We start from the raw sequence: 22,303 nt of genomic DNA on the forward strand, positions 1-22,303 counted from the left end.
ATATAACAAACAGAACTTCCACAGCAATTAGTAGATTCTTTCAAAATATTTACGTTTTTAGGAGCAGTTACATTTTCACCAGTGACTGTTCATGTGTATTATTTACATTCATAAGTTGGACTTAACAAAAAAAAAAAAAAAAAAAAAAAAAAAGATGGGAAATTAGTTCTATTATATACCTCTCCAAGAATCCAGAAACCTGGCTATGTGCTGAATGACAATTACCCTGTTCCACCAGACAGTTATTGTGTGATAGTCACATAAGAACTTTAAAACTAGATGCAGTTTACTAATAGGGCATATAGGAATTCTTTGTTTTAACTTAAGATACTGAAAACAAAATCTACTGAAGAATCATTTTCATCTCTCTTCCATCAGTAAAGAGCTATGGTATAAATTACTGCCTTGGTTTGCGTTTAAAACAATGCTGAAAGAAAAAACTCTATAGTTTACACCTACCTATCTTGCCAACATCTTGACTTTTCCCTTCCACGTTCAACATACGCTCCTTCCTGTATGCATTTTCTTTTCAGAAATCCCTTCTCACTGCCAAAGGCTAATGCTAGGCAAGTTTCTGTGGCCCCATGTTTACCTTTTATTCCCTATGACTATTACTTTCCAGCAGTTACGAGACTTTTCCCCAAGAGAAACCTGACACCTTTTAAGATCTTAAAAAAAAACTTTGGTGGATTATTTCCAATTTATACGAAGGGTGCCAATTTTCATAAAAGCTAATTTTAGGTATGGGAGTTGATCCAAATTCACTCACTAGAGAATCGAGTGCGTATCTACAATTAACATAACTTCAGGAAGCAAAACGATATAATTCACTCCACTCTGATGGAGTTATTAGAACTTCTCTTGGAATGAATTTAACTAGCACCCTTGAACCTATAGCCTTCCGCATGGTTGGATGGGATAAACCAGAGACTGATACATTTTAGCCTCACAAATATTGACTTTTTTTCTTTTTAAATGAGCTGAGAAAGGCATTTTATTCTACTTTTCAATAACGAATGGTTAGACTAAGGAAAAAAAACTACTTTAAATTTGACCAATTATCAGCCAGTAACAGGAAAAAAAAACTCTGAGTATTTTAACTATTAAAGAATGTGTCAATTAAACATACAGAGAAAAAAAAAAAGAGCTCATCAGTATATTCTGAGAGGAACAGAACTGCTGCCATCTCATTTAGCAAGCACAAGGGCACATCCTCAGCCTTTTATAATTACACATCATTCTGTGAGACTGTGCACAACCCAGCTTGTTCTTCTGTGACAGCAGTAAACATGGTTTGATGGAAACTGCTAATTTAGAAATTAGACACCAAAAATAGAATCTTAATCTGCCACTCCAGCAAATACGACAACATAAGGGATAGATTAATCTGAACTTTCCTACAGCAGACAATCTGGTCTCAACAAGGGGTGTGCGACAGGCAGGTTATGGATGGCGATCTTAATGAACCACTATTTCACTATGTAGTCCTAGTAGCATCCTTCATTTCCATTCTGTTTAAACCAACTTAAGTAAAAATTTTTAATGTCTGATGCATTTAAATTGACTGTTTCTCATCTTTTAGTGCAAATCTATTTCCTTTCTTTCCTGAAAGTCAGTGATAGCTATTACTATTATTAGCAACACAAATGAAAATGAGCCAGCAGTGCGCTCTGGCAGCTCAAAAGGCAAATGGGATCCTGGGCTCCATCAGGAGAGGGGTGGCCAGCAGGGACAGGGAGGTGATTGTCCCTCTCTACACGGCTCTTGTGAGGCCCCATCTGGAGTACTGTGTCCAGGTGTGGAGCCCTCAGTACAAGAAAGACATTGAGATTTTGGAAAGGGTCCAGAGGAGGGCGACTAAGATGATCAAGGGGCTGGAGCACCTCCCCTATGAGGACAGGCTGAGGGAGTTGGGCTTGTTCAGCCTGGAGAAGAGAAGGCTGCGGGGTGACCTCATTGCAGCCTATCAATACCTGAAGGGAACCTACACCCAGGAGGGGAGTAAACTCTTCAAAAGGGCTGACAACAGCAGGACTAGGGGAAATGGTTTTAAGTTGAAGGAGGGAAGATTTAGGTTAGATGTTAGGGGGAAGTTCTTTACTAGGAGAGTGGTTAGGCCCTGGAACGGGCTGCCCAGGGAGGTTGTGGATGCCCCGTCCTTGGACGTGTTTAAGGCCAGGTTGGACGGGGTCCTGGGCAACCTGATCTGAATGTGTATGTTGGTGGCCCTGCTAGGCAGGGGGGTTGGAACTACATGATCCTTGGGGTCCCTTCCAACCCGGGTGATTCTGTGATTCTGTGATTCTGTGAAACTTTGTGTGACAATTTATATTGCCCTACATCAGCAACAGAAGGAAAAAAATACAAACACTGTCCATTCATTAACAAAGATTTAATGCTAAAAGAGCTGTAATTTTCGATTACTGCATTGCAAAGATTTTGACAGGAGTAGGGTTCCTCCTATGGACAGGACTGCACCAAGAATCATCTTCTGGTTGTACAAAAGCTGTACTACAGTAACTCCAGACAACAAAGAGACAAGAATGGAACGGGTACGATGCGAAAGGTCAAATCCCTTTAACAAGGCTGCAAAGGTCAATCTGGGGAGCAAAGAGTAGTCAGCTAAGAGAATTGATGACTGAGGAGTGGAAGCCAGCTAACAAAAACAAAATACATGTGTCACTCAAACACAGTAAGGATACGTAATGAATGAAGAGTGGGAGGTCATTCCATGGGAGAGAACACTGATAAAAGTGGGACTGAGTTGACAATGAAAAGACATCAAGAGAGCTGTGAAGCAGAAATCTCCCTCCCTCTTGCCAAACATCTAGAGGTGGACTGAATAATATTAGTAATTCAGCTTAAAGTTATACAAAGGCTCACCTGAGCAAAAGGAAAACTATCGATCAGGTACTGCAACATGGCAAAATGACACCACAGACAGCAGTGCCCTTGAAACTGCAGATGTATGTCTCAACTCACTGCTCTAGTTTGCAAATAGGCAGGGAATACTAAGAAGGAGTGACCTTAAAGTGTATGCATCCTTTCACTTAAATATGTCTTTGTCTAGGTGAGATAACCTTTTGTTTTAGGGCCAGTGAATGCTAACATCAGGAAAACCATCAAATTACATATCTTCCTATAATAATAAATAATTAATGTATAACTATATTAATTCTATTATTGAACTCATGTTAAACTACTTCACATTGGAGGTACTGGTCAATAAAAATAAAGACTTGCATTGCTATTACTAACATAAGACTGTAAATAGTATTATATATAAATATATCTGTCAGTCTATGTAGAAGACAATCATGCATACGAGTGAAGGGCATTTCAAAGTGACGATACTGTTATCAAATACCTTCTTAGATTTCTAAGGAAACACAAAGTACTCTTCCTTTTCACCTAGTTACAAATAATTCGCCTCTTACTCCTTTGCAACTTCATATTGTTTCATCTCTATAGCACAGTAAGTTTGCATAGAAATGATTCTTCATGGTATGTGAGAGACACAGATTTCTAAGACATGCTAAACTGATTCACAAGAAGGCACATTCATAGAGCATAAGTGACAAAATCTGGTTTCTGTATACCCTAAGCCACAAACTATGACTACTGCAGACATCTGAAACAGGGATGAAACCCCATCTACATTTATCCCTCCAGCATAATCAAACAGGCTTATAAAAGTTAGAACAGAATTAACTGCAACCCAACACTGTGCACAGTGTTTTTACTCCAAACTCTCTGCAAGTTTAGCCAAAATTCAATACGTTTCTACTGTAGGCTATGTTTACTGAAATAAAGCTACATTCAACTATGGGCAACCTGTCTTTGAACATATGCTGTAGGCAGCAATCTAGCAGAGAAATGGGCAACAAGCTGTGAGACTAAACTTTTATCATCGTCTCTATAAATCAAGATGAAAGCTATAGACTTCCTCCTGTGGACCTCATACTGCCTTGAGAAAAAAAAAGTTAAAATATTTAGATTGAAAGAATCAAAGAATACAAAGAGGAAAAGAACTGAAAATTAAAATCAGTTGAAGAATTTGTCCAATATTGAATGCTGTTCGAGTTGCCAAGAGTTAGTATTTTTGTTTCTTTTTAGAAGTCATACTTTATAGCAAGGAATAATTAGTAAGATTAACGCACCATCCAGAAGCGTTCCTTCTTCTGTTCGTGTTGCTACAGCACAAACTACAGGTAAGAATGAATACCCACTAAATTCCAGAATGTCACAGTAGTAACTTGCTTTAGTATACCAAGTGTGAGAGACCACCTGGTAATTTTCATCTGACAATTCATTAAGCAATTTACAGCATTGCATACAGGTAGGTAGTATCACGTGAACTCTTCAAAAAGTGAAATCCATACAGATTCCATTAAGATTCCAACATACATCAACTTACTGCAGAAAATGTGTTTTGTATTGATGTTCATATCACAATAACGAATTACAAAAACCACTGTCCTTTGTGCTTTGGAGAATCTCAAAATTGTTCAATAGATGGTTAAAAGAGAATTTGTAACTACACCATGATTACGATTGCATTTTGAAGGGGGAATATTCAACTACAAAGACCTTTACTGCATGGTTGCTACAGATGCAGAGACCCAAAGATTTTGACAGAGCTTTATATCTCCATTCTATTCCCCTTCACAATCTCTAAACACATCAGCTACATACCCGTGTGTCTACTTAATGGATGATGTCTGGTTAAATTCACCAGTTTAAATAAATATGTGACCGACTGTTCAAGCTATATGTTTGGGTTTTTTTGTTTTGGGTTTCTTATTGTTATCAGAGAGAAACTAGAAATAATCTTTCACCAAACCCTAGCAGCAAGTGTAGAAGATACATGTAAAGATACAGACCACTTTCATAAAAAAAAAAAAAAAAAATATTTTAACGCTATTATTTTATATTTAGGGTAGAACTGTTCTCTGAAATCTGAAGAGCAGAGCACACTTCTAATGCACTCTTCTTATGCTGTATGCAGAAGTTCTATTGATCTCACTTGGTGATCCACTCAAAGTGAGAGCTGCTTATTAGAGCTGAGCTTCAACTCATAGATCTCAGAGGGTAATTTTGTCCTTCGGTTAAAACTATGATCAAAACAAATTCAAAAAGAAACAGGAGCATGTGGACAACTACTGTACCGGCACAAGTGAGGCACTAATTGCACAACACAGCTAATGTGAGTGCCTTGAAATGACCTCTGAGTGGCTGCATAGTTAAACTACATAGAGACACAATATAAGGACAAAAGATACTCTGTTGTGTATAAAAGGCATATAGCAAATTATGAAAAGAATCTCGTAAGAGGACCAATTGTGGCTATGGGATGAATGGGTGAGACTGCTTCTAACAGTGTTACTCTTAAAAGTCTAGGAATAGTGAAGAAACACAGTGAAGTCCAAAGTTATTTATTTAACTTGAATCATTCAAGCTGACAACTGCAAATCCTTGAAAAGAATTGGAAATCTCTCATTTTTCAGGGCAAATCTCAGTAAATCTCTGATATAGCACGAGACATACCAACAGCAAATCTTGGAATTAGCTAAACAGAAAAATGTAAATAGTAAGTGACATAGCAAAATGTCATCATGAGTCATTTTCAAGAAGACCTGTGGCTTTAGGATATCAGAAACCTCAGTCCTGTGTGTTCAGTATAATCTAAGGAACAGAAATAAAGCCTGATTTAACTGTAGATAAAGCAAAGTTAACACCTATTAGAGCCACAATTTCTCAAAAAGAATGATGATGCCTGCACTGTGGATAAAGAAACATTTGATTGTGCAGGTCTCATAATTGCTACAAATGCACAAGAATTACACAACTTGATTACAGGAGTTGGGAAATATTTAAAAACATACCACCATATTTTCTTTTTAGAGTTATAGTTTTATATTTCTCCAGAACTTTTGAAATGGATGATTTATGAAACCAGAAGCTTCATTGTGCACTGCTCTTAGGAAATCATAGTTGTTCAGAGTATGTTACTCTGGCGGATGCTGATGAAACCCATGGGCTATTCTGAATTAGTTTCAGCAAAAGCAGGAAACTTTTTCTTTAATCCTTCATCTCCTCTACATGCAGTAGTGCTCATCTGCACCAACATCCACTGATGAACTATTTTCCCTATTCTACTCTTGACTCTCACTCCCAAGCCACAATGGCCATCATCACTTATGCATTCTTTCACAATAATTTCTTCTGCAGAAGACTACACTGTGGTTGCCACAGTAATTCTGAACAACTAATTATTGTATATTGTGATGTAATAAGCTACTTTCTACCAGATTATTGGTCTGATTTTTTACTCTGGTTTCTATTTCAGCTTTTTAGAATTTCAGTCTATGTGGTAGATGAAAGGTATAGCCCATTCATGCTGCAACCCCAGAGACCTGCATCACATGGGCTGTGAGGAAGGCATTATGTTGGAACTAGGTATTAAAAACCTGCTTCCAACACCTCTTCCTACTCACAGCAGCTACTGTGCTCCCCCGGGCCCTGACAGCCTGTCCATTCTTATACTCCGTGATGTCAGTCATTCTCACCAGTACTTCTGAGATGGGATTTATCCCCTCTTGAGAACATCCAGAATCTGAGTTCAATTTTCTTGCTACCTTAATGACACTAGAATGTTTCTTTCAGTAGCCATTAAATACAGTAAAGAGTAGCCAGGATGTTTACAAATCATATTTTTATTATATCCACAAATGTAATGAGACAATGGCAGTCTCTCAAAGTACTACAAGTGACAAACTTCTTAAAAAAATTAACTTCCTCTCTTCAAAGAGGAAAACACATTGCTCTACAAAAAACATCAGGGAAATCCCAACAGGTGTGAAATACTTTAAAATCATATGTAGAGCCAACATGAATAATCCCCTGTGCAGTGCAAAAATGAACTTAGAAGAACAAATACCACTACTTCCTGCATTAATTACAAAAGGGAAAAGCATTTTTTTTAATGATATAAAAATAGGTACGTTAACCATATTTTCTAGGGATGTAAGTTATACAGAAGGACTCTTCCTGTTAGTAATAGGAGTAAACAAGTACAGGTGCAAGATCTCTTGAGGAGTAAGTGTATGACAAGGAGGCTACTATCAAATAGGACAGAACAGCATGATAAATAATATCCACAGCATATGTGACAGTTTAAAGACAGCAGGCACTGTTGCTCTTCACAGCCACCTTTCTGCAGCACAGAGTTCAGCACAGAATATACTGCTCCACTGAAATGCTGACACATTCCTGCATTGCAGGCATACCCAGGGTTAATTTATCTTTAAGAACTATCAGTCAAGAATAAGGATCAAAGTAATGGACACAACTACGCTCCTTCCTGCTGAGCATCATACCAACTTGCAGTTCTTTTCCTCTGCTGCTCAATTTTTCAGGAGAATAAAGCAATATACTTAAGCACACCAGTAATTTCATTCACTCTAAGCAGACTGCTAACACTCTCAAAACAGCTTTCAAGCACAAACTCATTCTTTCCCACAAATGACCAAATCATGAGCTATGGAAAATAGTTTTGACTACACTCTATAGTGCTCTTCTCTTCATGCACAAATAACTTCCTGTGAAAACACTACAGTTATTACACCTTATCTCAGAAAAAAAGCCAACGTATCTACAGGCAATCCTATTAGGGTTATTTTATTATATTCATATCTATGCATTTTAAAACTACATGCAGTGCACAGGTCAGGCTCAGTAATGCCTTGGCTGCAGAGTAACAACAGCAAGACCCTCACTGGAACTCTAATTACTATCAGAACTCCTCTGCTCTCTTATATATGTGCAACACATGCATGTTTTCTTGGTTAAATGCTGTCTTGCCTTTTGATCCTGTCCCTGCTGATGTGGCTGTGTGATAATGATTTGCCTGTCTGGCCTACTGATATATATATAAATGAATAGTACAGCTAAAGCCAGTTGGGAACTCTTATTTACTCTGACCTAAATTAATACAATGACAAATTTCAATGCAACTAAATGGCAAGAAACTATTACAGGTAGTTTTCAAAACGTCAATTAGCTTTCAAGCCTCAGAATCTTTTGAGAGAAACAGAGTGCTTTCAAATAATACAAAGCATTAGCTCATTTCCAAATAGCCTTTCCAGTTATACCAGTCACAGTGCTACCACAAAGTATGTATGCAAGCAGTACTGTCTTTCTCCCTGTGTATTTTGCAGAATTTGCCTTAGGTCAGTAATACAAGGAACAACGAAAAAATACTACACAGTTCATTGTTTTTCTGCTAATATTCTGTTCCCTCTTACTCAGACCTCTACTAGATGCTGAGTAGCCAACTGGAAGTCAGATAAAACACTGGATCCGTGCAACTGTAGAAAATAAAGTAACAGTCTCTGAGTTGCAGGAGTTAGAAAGAAGGATAAGAAAGGATGAGTCAGGAAAAAGTGGCAGAAAGGTCACTTTCACATTTGATTATATATTTTATTATATTCTTTATGCCTCTAGGAAGTTTTACATCAAGATTCAATTCTGCCACTCCTGCCCTGCTGCATATCAGTCCCTCAAGATAAATGGAGGCTTTGGAAGGACTGACATCATATTATAGGACATATTAGATCATCACACGACCTTTTAATCTGCAAATCAATTACAATAAACTCAGTAAATGTGATTACAGGAAATCCTAATAGCATCCAACTCTTTACAGCACATTATTATTTTAGCAATCACAAAATTCCTGATAAAATCAGTTTTGTACAAGTATAATCTACATTGGCTTGAATGACAAGGGAAATAGTACAAGTTAAAAATCTTTGGGAGAAATTAATGCTAGCCTGGAGACTCTGATGTCAGTGAAAGGAAAGAGGTCTGTACAAATAGGGAGAACTTTAAGAACTTCCAATAAACAAGCAACAGGTAGCAATCTGGTAACTTAAGTTTCAATCTTAGAAATGACAGGAAACCAGAAAGACTATTATTTTGTTTGCAAGACATCTTGATTTATGTACGAATTAGTGAAAACTGAAACTATTTAAATTCATATAATCACATCAGTTCATCAGGTAAAATATTCAATTGGTTTGAAGTTTGATGGTATTAGCTACAAAGATTGATATTACTACAATGGATTATCCTTTTCAGTGAGACTGCAGAAAGAAAAGCGATGCTGTAGAAGTATAATATCACATTTAATCAGAGTTCTTAGAAATAATAGTTCCATTATGTTAGCATTTAAGTAGCTCTTCAATGAAACAACAGGCAGTGTGTCTTCATCTTTTATTTTTAATCAGCTAATAAATCTGCTAGTTGCCAAAACCATGCCGAAATGTTGGCATGAATTCTCATTCATCATAATTTGACTTCAGTAATGTGCAGTCCACTTTATCACTCCTGCACACAATGTCTAGAGGAAATAAAAGCACATTTTTACAATTACCTTCCTGTAATTGGTCCATCAAGCTGCCACTCTAGTATTTTGTTTATTGATTGAACGTTGCAGTTCAGAGTCTTTTCTAGAATAAATCACAGTGGGTGAATAACAATTGAAAGAACAGTGGCATGGTGGGATTTCTGAAGGGCAAAATGTGGGGCAGGAAGAAAAGGCATAGCTCCTCAAGTCTACCACAAAAGATACAGGAAAACTGCTGTTTAAATCCAAACAAAGCGTTACTGAGTGAAGTATAGAAAAGATTAGGCTTAAGACTAAGTATCTGTGGGTAATTCAGAGGCAAATTGAGCTGAAGATTCCAAATCATGCCAGGAGTACAGAGATTAATAAATTCATGCACCAGAAAGAGGGAAAAAAATGCTTCAGAACTCAGGAAAAAGTTTATCAGGTCAAAATAAAGGTTCTTTCAGCCTTTCCTGATTCTTCCAACTGTTGTTGACAGGGACTACTCATAACAGAAGTGTATAAAGGTAGTTCTGCAGAATGCTCTCCCTTTAAAGGAACTATAGCTCTACTACTACTCAAGCCTGAGATTCTTCTCTACTTCAACCCCCCCGCCTCCCCCACCTTGTTTGTCTTCCATGAGCGTATATAGTTGCTTTTTAACCTATATGTACTCTAAACAACCAGAACCAATATATATTCTGGCAAGAGTTAAGCAAGGGCTTACTTACGTGGTTTTGACGGTTGTGTTTGTTTTGCTTTACTAAATAACTGCTCATCTAACCCTGCAGTTAGGTTCTCTTCTAGAAAAGACAAACATTTATAACTCGCTTTCTCTGCCTCTCACAATGGAACAGATCTCTTCTGTATTAACCTACAAGCATCTCTTTTCCAGTCTGTAAAGTCTTATTTGATTTCACGTTCCACACAAAGAACCTCTCCATATTTGATTATCCCTGGTGTGCTTCTTGGAAAAACCAAAACACTTTTAACACAGAGACATGTTACTACATAAAAACCTTAAGACAATACTATATCTGTCAACTAAATACATCTAAAAGCTAGACCTGAACTATTTTAAGTCAAATTAGTTGGATGTGGATAGCTGCATAGTCACAACAGCTTAGGAGGAACAAAACAAAAATGTGGTCAGAGCTGCCTAGACTAACTTTCTTGGAGTTTTTCAGAACACATGCCAAATGCCAAGTTGTTGTTCTCATAAGCTGTGTAGTAGATACATCCTACAAGCTTAGCACAGAAAAAAACAACCAACCAACCAACACCCCAACATATCAGGAGCGCTAAGCTCCACTGCTGCATGAGTAACATTTTAAAAACAGAGTGCATAAACTATAATAGAGAGGTACTCTCTAATTGTGCCACAGTTAAATCCCAGAAGGCTGCCTGGCCAACATAACCCTTCAGAGACTTGTCTCTGAAGAATGGTGTCTCCTGATTTAGGGACCCAGTTCAGCATAGGCATAGAGCTGCTCAAGCCAAGATGGTTCTGTGTGTGTGGAGAAAGCAGAATGGCAAGTCCATAAGAGAAGAGAAAAGAAAAAAAGAAAAGAAAAAAAAAAAAAACACTCAACTTTCTTTTCAACATGAACGTTGTTTGCAATATTCATTTTTTAAAGTGAAAACTAACCTTTGAGCTGCAGTTTCAGAATTTAAGCCATAGAGTAAATATACCTGGAAGCACAGGAGAATATTTTTGATGCTATCTCAGCTATTTAAAAAGCAATATGGGTGGAACCAGACAAATATTTCATGGGAGAGCATTACACAGCTGAAAACAGTTCTTTTCATTCAAGTAGAAATTTTCTGGTTTATGTGGAGTCCAAATCTTTTATCCATTTATTCCAATCTACCTGGTCCAGAATTAGGATGCCACCCTTTGCTAAAATCCCAAGAATAATCTTGCTAACAACTGTAAGAGCCCCTGTTAAAGTTAACACTTCTGCTTGTAGTCATTCTTTATGTTAATCCATGTTGTTCTTGCTTAGCCCTGGTTAGGGGCTCATTCTAATTTTCTTTACAGACTGAGTAGATGTGCTTGCCGCAGAGTATTCCAGGAAAAATTGTTCCAGATTCCTATTCCAGGCTACAGCTTCAGCAGTATTTTCTTCCTTTCTTACTGTGTTTGCAAATTATAGAAATAGCAGTCCTCCACTATTTCCATCATGTTTACTTTCTCTTTACTGTGTTTGCTGTTAGGTTTTGGGTTTTCTTTTTTGTTTTTTTAAACTCGTGAAGCTTTTGTCTTATTTCAAGAGTCAGAGTAGAGTAACAGAAAAGCAGTCAGACACCAGTATAGACATCACTCGGTAAATTTACACATTGCAAATGGAATATCTGTATGAAAGATACATTTATGCTGCTCATCCTAAAAAACATTTATATCAGTAGGAATATATTAAGCTTGTAGACAGTAATCAGTACTTAAGAGGAAAGGGACCTGGAAGAGAACAGATGACTCTGGTGTATTTCTAAGTGCTTCAACTGTGAACTAGAGGAATTTTGAAAAAAATTACTGATAAAACACAGGAATGCAGTAACACTACTGCTAACTGAATGTTTATGAAGAAGGGAAAAAAAAAGTTTTTCCACAGAAAGGTCTTTGAGTATTGGAAGATAAAGCATAAACAAAGCAAATAGCTATCTTATCACAAGCAGGGAAGAGGAAAGAATGGAAGACAGAAGAAACTACAGCAAAAATATTGAAAAAAAAAAACACGTTTGATGCCATTTCTCCCCTTATATCCTGCTCTATATGTCCAAACTATAATTTCAACAAGTATATCACTCTTTAGATACAGACTAGAAGGTACCATAAGTCAAAGTGAAATACTCAAGGAGAACAAACACTGAAAAATGCAATGGCTTTGCACAATGCGTAGGCATAGTCAGCAATATGGTCTACCACTATCACGTCGATTTTTAAACCAAAAAGTAAATAAATAAATAAATCTAGAATAGTTTACCTTACTCGAAATAAATAATACATGAAAGGAATAAGCTGCTACGGCAACTCTCACTGAAGAGCCAGAAATAACAAGGAAAGCCAAGGACTTTATTATAAACAGAATATAAAACACAGCATAAAACCAGGCCTCTGTGGATTGATGCCAGCAAACCTTTGTACTACGCAATGATCCAAGGCTCTGAGCAGTGAGACGCATCACTCAGGCTGGGTTCCCAAAGACTTCCCGCATCTATGTTACCTCTCAAAACAACATGGCAATTTGCAGATACACAGAAGAGCCTCAGGGGCCACGCACCAAGATTGAACACATATTCAGGGATTTATCCTTTAGAAGGCTATGCTCTAACTTCTAAGCTTGATCATGAAGGCTCAATCTACTACGGTCAATACAAATATTCTCACAGTCACTGAAAGTAAGACCTCGCATAAATACTCTGACAACTCATATAAAAAAAATACCATGCAAGACTGAGCTGTTACAAACTAGCTGCAGCTTTCTGCCTTCTCATGCCCATTGGCTTTGTGCACTGAGCAGACATTGCTCTTGTATTAAGACAGATTGCCTTTCCAATGCAACTGGAGGTTTAATTGCAGCGTGAAAACACATGCTCAAGTCACCTCCAATCCTGTAAACTTCAATATGTTTAGTTAAGAACAGTGAAATACTTCAGCAGAAGAATGCAAGTTCCTGGCAGTTAGTCATGCAGTTTTTGTTGATGAGCAGGTGTGGCCCACACAGCTGCACATAGGTCATCCATTTGAAAACCAGATACACCTGGAACACAGTTCTACTAAATGTAGCCTTGGTCTAGTGAATGTATATACTGGCAGCAGAGAGATTGGAGATCCAGGATTCAGCTAGAGCAGCTGTCTTGTAACCTGCACAGCTCTAGCCTTGACTTGCATTAGCAGCTCAGGCCAGCTCAATCAAAGCTGACATACATATGCCTGTGCCTGCTGTGATCACACCAGCAGGGCAATGGAGACATCATTGCTTCACCTGCTGCTTCAAACCTGTTTTCCAAAGTGCACAGAGCAGACAGACTCTTTCTAGCTTATTTCTTTGTTAGCTAACATTTAAATAAAAGTTTGTTTTTTAAACAAGTTTTTTGCACCTTCCTAAAAACAGCAGCTTGTGAAGAAGACATGGTAATTTCTCACCACGTGGCCCCACAACTGCAAGAAACACCCCAACAAAAACAGTTAAACAGTCCATAGAGAATTCTAAGCACTCATAATGGATGGAAACTACACTCTCAAGAGAGAAGCAGGAATACATTCATAGGGATTTAACAATGCTTAATAAGACAGCAATTTACAAGATTCGAGACGGCAAGGTACAATTATTTACTTCAGAGAGGGTAAACACACTCATATGGGAGGCCCTCCCATCAAATCACAAGGCTCAGAGAGAGCCACCTTGCTTTCTAACCTCCTTGAACCACAGAGGTATAGGGCATAGGTGCAGTTGGACCCACTCCTAGTCTGAGACTTGGTCAACAGTTTATGTCTGAGGGCACAATCAATCTAAGATATAATCTTAGTGAAGCTAAAACAAAAACAAACAAAACAAAAAAAAAAACTCAGTCACTTACCCAGGGTCTGTAGTGGCAAGGAATCTCTTGATTTCAAAGCATAAGAGATCTCTGCAGCAGGTATAACCCCACAAGACATCCCTGCTAACAAGGAGATCCTGCCATGCAGCCTACTACTACACAGATGACTCTAGGGCTGCCCGCTATTTATGGGGTAAAATGGTTGACTCAGTCACAGTTTATGGCACATGCTCAGTTGGCCCTCAGCTGTTGAAACAGGTGTCTGCTATCACTTCTTTGAGCACCCATTTTGCAACCATGCTGTGGTCATTACTACCTTGGCTAGACAGCACCATCAGTTCTGTGCTCAGTGTCTGCCTGAGCTCAGGAGTAACAACCAGGCTGCAAGAGGAAGCTGGCGAGGGAGCATACTGTCACAGCACCTTCAAAGACAAGCAACACAGACATGCACTGTAAGCCATTAGCTCCTAAGCTGACCCTGGTGAGGTGCTCTGACAGTAGGTGGTGTGTACGTTTTAGTTCAAATGACATGTGAATTTTACATAACATGAATTCTAAGAATTTCACATAATTTCTCAGTAGTTTTATCAGTTTTGTTCGTGCTGTTATATGCACGTGCTTTTGCTATTAGCACCACTCTGTGTGTCATGAGAGGTTTTGTTTCCAACATGTTTTCTTACAGTCTAAAGAAAACAACTGCAATAAAAAGTGACCTCTTTTTGCTTTGTACTCTTATTCTTGATTTATATTAACACAACTGTACAAATATAACTCATCTCATGCAGTGCCAAGACCTAGAAGCCTCCCATTAGAAAAAAATCAAAATTAGAGTAATATTTCAATGAACCCACAAGGCTATGGTTAATTTAAAAAAAGGTATTAATTATATATGAAACAGAATAAATAAGATGCTCAGAGCTGAACACATGCACCTGATATAAAATTATATTGCTAATAGGTGAAAAAAAAGCACATCATATTTTGCTAGAATGAACACATCATAAATAAAATTGCTTTGATAAGTGTTAATATTCAATTTCCTTTCACTTACTAAAATTTCAGAAAACTACAAGATAGCAATTTTGTGTAAAAGGCATCCATTCTATAAAATAATATTCTCTCATACAAAGAAATCAGAAAATCATGTTGAGTATTGTTTCTTGAAATAGATACATTGACAATAATGGTTTTCTCATTTGCAGAGGGAAACGATCAATATATCTAAAAACTTAGAAATGTGCACATATGATTTCAAGTTTAAAAATAACAAAAAAAAAGTTTTAATAATCATTAGATGTTTTTATGCTACGGGTAATGAATGGGCTGTTCTTTCTATGTTGAAGCTCCATCACTGTTACCTGGAAAAACCCTTGTTAAAAGGATAATTCTTTTCTGTGTGGATTCTACCTTTCAGTTTTGGAAAAAACAGCTGAATGAAGAACTCAGAATGATAAGTTTTATGTGAACGCACAGCAATTTGACATGCATCACTGGATCATTTTTTTTCACGACTTCACTCTTCACACGCCGCTGTTGAAAGGAAGCAGCATAAAGCTGCTAGTACTATTTTTCAAAGTAAAGATCTGTGTAAATGCCAATTGTTGACCCTTACGGCCTCCTACTCACCAACACATGTTTTTTCTCACAGCCATTATTTGATTTGTTGAAGTCGACATGAGCCTGCTTGACAAGTCTAGGCATAATTGTGCAGCTGTGTAAAGCCATCATGTTCTTCAGAGCAGACTGCAGAACGCACAGACAGCCTTACACACTGCAGCCAGGTAAATGATCTAGCACTTAACAGTTTTATTTTTCTTGTTTAACAGAAATGATCCCTGACCAGTGGAGCATGAATAACCTTCCTGAGGATACTTTGAAAACATACTGTAATAAAATATGTATCCCACTGCAATGATTACAATGCCATCTATTCAATTTCTGCATGAACAGCCTAAATTGCAAGTTATTACAGTATTGCTTGCAATTCTCAATTTTGTTGAACTATGAAAGCGCACATGCTCATGGGGTAAACACTGTAAAAGGCTGCAGAGGTCAGTTCAGATGAAACCGTGCACCAACTGCATTTTTAGCATATTCATATGACCACCATCTAGTTCTCCAGAAGACACTGTTCCATCAACTTTTTTTAAAGGAAACATTCTAATTCATTAAAATATTAAAGTTCAAATATATGCTTAACACGTAATAACACATCCACTATAAAAAGTGATCTCAGATGAAAGATTCAGTGCTTTATTCAATATCTTTTAAAACAGGATACTATAAAGTACTGGAATATTTTTCTCTCCTGGATGACATTCTTTCAGAAAGTCTTGATCATCACCCTTTGTAATATTTGCATTGTCATCTCCAGCAGGGAACTAAGATGCCAGAGAGTTTCTAGAAGTTTGAACAGAATTCTGTGTGGGAGCAGGGAACTGAGACAGCTCCTCTCAGCACCACCTAATATCTATTCACATGGAATTGTCCTCTTGCTTCATTCTGCCTGCATCCTCTGACACGTCAGTCCTAGTCACAAAGTGTCCAAGAATTACACAGCTCCCTGCTGTGCAACCTTTTAACGGTTCACTGCCTAATAGCAGTGGATTTTTTTCACTGTTAGTGCTCACAATATTCCGTGATGTGCAAACAAGCATGGAAGAGGGAGGAAGCACTTGATGAATGCATTCTCTTACAGCATGTATAGATGGATGGAAAGTAATCTTCAAAGCACATTTCAAAAATAATTGATGATGTTCAAAATTAGAGAATATCAAACTACAGAGAATAATGTTTAACCCTATTTTAGCCCATCTCCCTTTCCCTGCAGGACTTCCTACCTGAGCACACAGAAGTCAAAATTTAGTTTCATACAAATTGAGACATCTATACCTGGGTAGATGTACAGCAGCTTGTTCTAGGGATCTGGCACACTCTTTATGTGTATCTAAACTGTGAATTTATGATGAAATGCACCACCATACATAAACAATGTAAACATACCTTGGGCTAACACCTGATAACCTCTCATTCTCCAATGAAACTATTAGGACAGTATTACTGAAGACAGCACCTTGCATAATAAAGCCCTGATAATACTTGCAGTTCAATATCATTGCACTGTAGATATGAAATTTCTTAAAGATAAATAAAAGAAAGAAAAAGAAAAGAATACTTCAGAGAATAATCACATTATTATTATTTCTACATTAGTGTTTTTACGACTGGCAGGTGATCCACATATCTTCACAAAGCTCTAGCTATACATTGATCACAAAGTAAGCATTAAAACTGTATTTCAAGAGAACAGGGATATGGCACTCAGAAAGATAATATGTATTATTCTATACTGTTCTAGGACAATTGCTTTCTGAAAAACTCCAAGGTGAAAGGACCACAATGGCATAATGGTGTTCACAGTGCTTTCAGAAATTCAGCTAGAAAATTTCTATGCTGTTGTGTTTTTCAGCAGTGATAAGGAGTGTGAATATGAAACAATTAAATTCTAGGGTAGTGTATATTTCCTGGCAAGTCTGAATAGTTTTAAGATATCTCAACACAGTGTTTGCACTATTTATGTTTTATTCTGAGGCTCTTGAACTGACCACGGATCACTTGTAAACGCTTTCTCACAGGTGATACAGTGAGTTGCTCACTAGCTGTGGTACAGCTACATCTCTATTGAATGTGGATGTGTGACCCGTGAGCAAGTCAGCCTTCCCTTTGCAGTAGCTTTCCCTGAAGTGTTCCAGCAGCTCCATGGAAATGACCTGATGAGAGATCATGTTATTAACACTCAGGCAAGCGTGAATGATCAATAAGGCTTGAGGTAAAACAAAAAAATAGAGTGCGCCAAGGTGACCACAGAAAAACAGTGAGACAGAACTCAGATGGGAAAGATTTATTTACTATAAAGTATTTCAGCTATTTACACATTTAAAATTCACAAAATACATCTCAATAAGAATCACGCACTAAAAAGGTTAAATCCAGAAGGGAAGCAAGAATGCAATTGCCTAAATAGCAAAAAAAAATCTGGCTCATCCAGAAGAACTGATTTCTTTCATGAAAAAAAAAAAAAAATCAGTCAGAAAGAAATAATGGTCACAGTGCCACAGTTATCAGCAAGTATTTAATGCAGAATACTCAAATAAGGTATGTAGTCTAGAGAAAAAAAAAAAAAGAGAAAACACCAACATTATTAATTTCAGAAGTCTCGTTTTGCCTTAAATTCAGCCTGACTCATTGTCCTCAGCAGAACTAATTTGAACACTGAATTTGTGACCTACAGGGCAAAGGCCATTTCTTTACATACAGTTTCTAAAAAACACTGCATTAACCATAGAAATCCCTGTTTATTATTTCAAATGAGAGGCCTCATTAAGACGGATTCTTTCTTAACGTTCACTTCACTTTAGACTAAAGACTTGAGAATTGAAAAGAAGAAAACGAGGAACTCATTCTGGAAATGAAAGCAGCACAGGCTCTAGTTCAGAGTGACAACAAAGACCAGAAAGCTGAGATTTTTGAGCTGCTAAGTGCAGGAAATGCACCATGTTGCCAGAAGTGCTTTTACTCACAGGAGTGTGCTTATGATACACTTGTCCAGACAGATACCATTCAGTTTAAATCTTCATAGGCACTGAAGAAGGAAGCCAGACACTGAATGCCACTCAAGAGGTGGGGAATACGGAATCTATGGGAAGGTTTCACTTGGCAGTGAGATCTGACTGCAGTGTCCAAGTCACAAGGTAGCATATAAACAAAGCAAAGATTAAAAAGTTTAAGAAAATAAAGCGTCACTTTGGTTGGAAAATGAAACAGTTGTTCTGTATGAAAGCAACCAGAACCTTACTGTGTTAAATTCAATCCTTTGAGTCTTGGCACAAGGATGAATAGCAGAGCTGAATGAAGAGTGATGTGAAAAGAGATGGCAGGAGGATTCAATATGGTTACATAAGGGAGGATTGGTGAAGATATTCTTTTGAGAACTAAAGTCAAAAGCAAATGTACAATGGCAGAAAAAAGGCATATGACAAAACATATATAAAGAAACAGTGAAAAAAAATAAAGAAAAATTATGGTGCTGTAGTATGGACAACAAACAGAAAATGAAACAAACAAGGCAGACAAGCATTGTACAGATTCTCATCCCAAGAAGTATAAAGGAGAGAAATATAATTATCAGCCATTCCAACTTGAACTGCTTCACAGAGTCTAGAAAAGAATGATTAAATAATCAATTGATTGCTTAATCACCTAAAGGATAATAAAGAGATGAAAATAGCCAACACACATTTCTCAAGAACAATCTGTGCCAAACCAATTAAATTGTCTTTCTTTACAGGTAACTGATCTAACTGATAAAGTAGAAGCAGTAGATAGAAGACACTGCTAACCATGGAATCTCGATAGGCAAGCTAAGGAAATATGACCTGAATGAAGGTAAATCCATAATTAATTTAAATTCCATGTTCAAAGAGGAATTTTAAATACTCTGGTTTTGAACTGAAAAGAGCATTTCAGATGAAGATTCACGGGAGCCCACCCAGGCAATATCTAAACTGTTTTCCAGTGAGATGGCTGGGGAAAAAGTACAAGTGAAAGAAGGCAGGAGGACACACAAGCATTCTGGGTCTTTGTGATCCAAAATCACAGAATCACAAATGATATATATAAATTGGAAACAAAGTTCTAAAAAATTAATAATCAAATCTCTACGATGAAATTTCATTAAAATAGTCAAAATACTGCATGTGAAAGAAAGCTGTGAAATGCACCAATATGAAATCAGGAAAAGGGCCCAGAAAGCAAAGCTGGAAGACAACAGAGGGCCTAGAATTCATATGCTGACTGTGAAACAAACTCACTCTTGGGTACTAGCAAGACTGCAAAATACGGAAGATAATTATTCTTGACACTGAAAGAATACGAGACAGTTTTGAGACACCAAAATAGATGCTTTTAAATTGCAGACTATAGAAGAAAAACTATAAAAACAATAGATTTTTAGAACATGACATATAAAGAAGAGTTGAAGTAACTTGATCTGCTTGATTAAGGGAAAAAAACTCACAAACATTAAAGAAAAATTCATGAGAGACTTATGATGCAAAAAACTTAAAAATGACAGTCGTATTCCTGGCAGGAAAGAACAAAAGACAAGCATTATAATTTGATTCAAAGACTTTCTTTAGATATTAGCAAAAGTTTTCTGACTAAAAAGGGTGATAAGCCTTCAGAGATTTCTAGAAAGGCTGCAGAAACCCTTTTGATTTATTGTTGCTCTAAACACGTTAGACAAACAGCTATTTTGATTTTGGAGCAAAGAAATGCGTAAGATAGTTTCTTATAGGGCTCATAAATTTCTGTAGTTTATGAATCTTTTTACAGCTGAGCAACTCCTGACCAACAAGTGGCTAAGCAAACTTAATTAGAAATTTCTAGTCGTTGAAGGAAAAAGAGCCTCAACTGTTTTTAGTGAAAGTCACTAAAATGCACATAATGAAATGGATATTCAATTCTGAGAGTGATAAAAACTTATCAGAGTGTCAAATGCTGATAGCTAATAGCAGTATATTTTTACTGATTTTACTTTATTTAAAGAAAATCTATTTTCCAATAATAAATTGGGACTAGAGATAAGATCCATTATTGCCAAGGACAGCTGAGCTTATATTGTTATATGGCGTTCAAATCTTGAATTCAAACACAAATTGCAATTAAGAAAAATGTGATAACTCAATACTTTTGGCAAAACAATTCTAAAAACAGCTCCTTTAGATGGAAAAGATGAGCCCCTTTGACATTCAGGACAAGAACTTAATGAACTGTAAACCATCACATATGGTGACAGCATCCCTGCTGTTGGAAGAGTGGGGACAGAAAAGTGAAAGGAAGAAAACCACCTTTTCTGTCAGATCATCAAATGGCTCTAAAAAGGTGAGTACGGTCAAAGTGAAAATTTTCATGTGGTAATAACACTTGGTCATTTACAGCATTTTTGAAACAAGAAACATAGCAATCTTTCTGTATAAATGACTTACCACCCAATTCAAAATGCTTTTTTCCAAGCATTAATGAGTTGGATTAGGCCTCAGGAGTGAGATTTTCAGTCCTATGGAGAGGATGCTTAGAACATATCTCATACAGTAAACCCATCTGTTTCTCTAACACAGCTTCACTGGATGATTTATTGGTGGCTGCCAAGAAATCACACTGCTCGTTTATTTTCAATGTCTTTTTTGACCTGTTGTTTTGTTTGTTTGTTTGTTTTAATGGATGTTTAATTAATATCTTTTATTTATGAAGAGAGCAACTGATTTTGTAAATATGATCAAACCACCAAATTGTCAATTTCAGGTTCAAGTAGTATGAAAAGTAGAATATTGGTATGAGAACAAAAATAACCTGAAAATCTGTGTAAAGTTCTCTTGGCTTCTAAAGTAAGGAAGCCGCATAACTGAAAATTGACCATTTATTTATAGGTGTTTGTGTTTTGTTTATCTTTCTCTTTTGCAGTCAATCAACTTTCTAGACTTTGGACACATTTTTGAATACACGTGAAATGAAACTGGATTTTTCAGTAATAAATTACTCCAGTGTTGCTAATATCTGACAATGGGCTGACCAGTTGTGGGGCTGCTTTTGATAATGCTGAAGGCGTTTGCACTGAAACAAAACAAAACCAAATTATGTTGCGTCTTTTTGGCAGTAGGACTCACAGGCACACAACAAATACGTAACATCATGAACATGCTACGTGGTAGTCCTATTTTTTGATAATTATCTTTTACACATCTGAATAAGCTTATGTTCCTGAAGGTGTAGATATGCCCTCGAGGAACAAAAGCAAGAATTAACACTCTAGTGCACATGTTAATTAGGATTTAATTAGGGAATATAAGAAATGCAGAGTGCATGTTTTCAGCAAGTGCATAATTATGAACTTATTGCTTGCAGGGTTTTTTTTTTCCTCATATTTTTCATTGCAAATATTATAATTGTCAATTCAGGTAAAATTCAGGAAACTCAAATTCTGTTTCAGTTTTCATGAAGAAACATTTCTCCTCTGGCACGTTTTCATCCAACAAATTTTTTTAACATTCGTTTTCCAATTTATACTTTTTTTTTTTTTACATTACTAAGTCAGAAAGAAAGACATTAAACTGTTTTTCTTCATGCTTTTACAGTGATCCCTGCTAACTGTACCATAACACTTTTCCTTTGGACTCTGCTGTTAATCTGAGTAGCAGTTATGAGCCATGGTTCAATGTAACTAGCTCCCTCATGTAAAGTGCAGACCTTTTTATAATTATTTTTATTCCAAGAGAGAGAATATCACGGAAATGCCAAGCTATATTTCAACAT

Source organism: Lagopus muta, chromosome 12 (assembly GCF_023343835.1).
Source record: "Lagopus muta isolate bLagMut1 chromosome 12, bLagMut1 primary, whole genome shotgun sequence".
NCBI lineage: Eukaryota > Metazoa > Chordata > Aves > Galliformes > Phasianidae > Lagopus > Lagopus muta.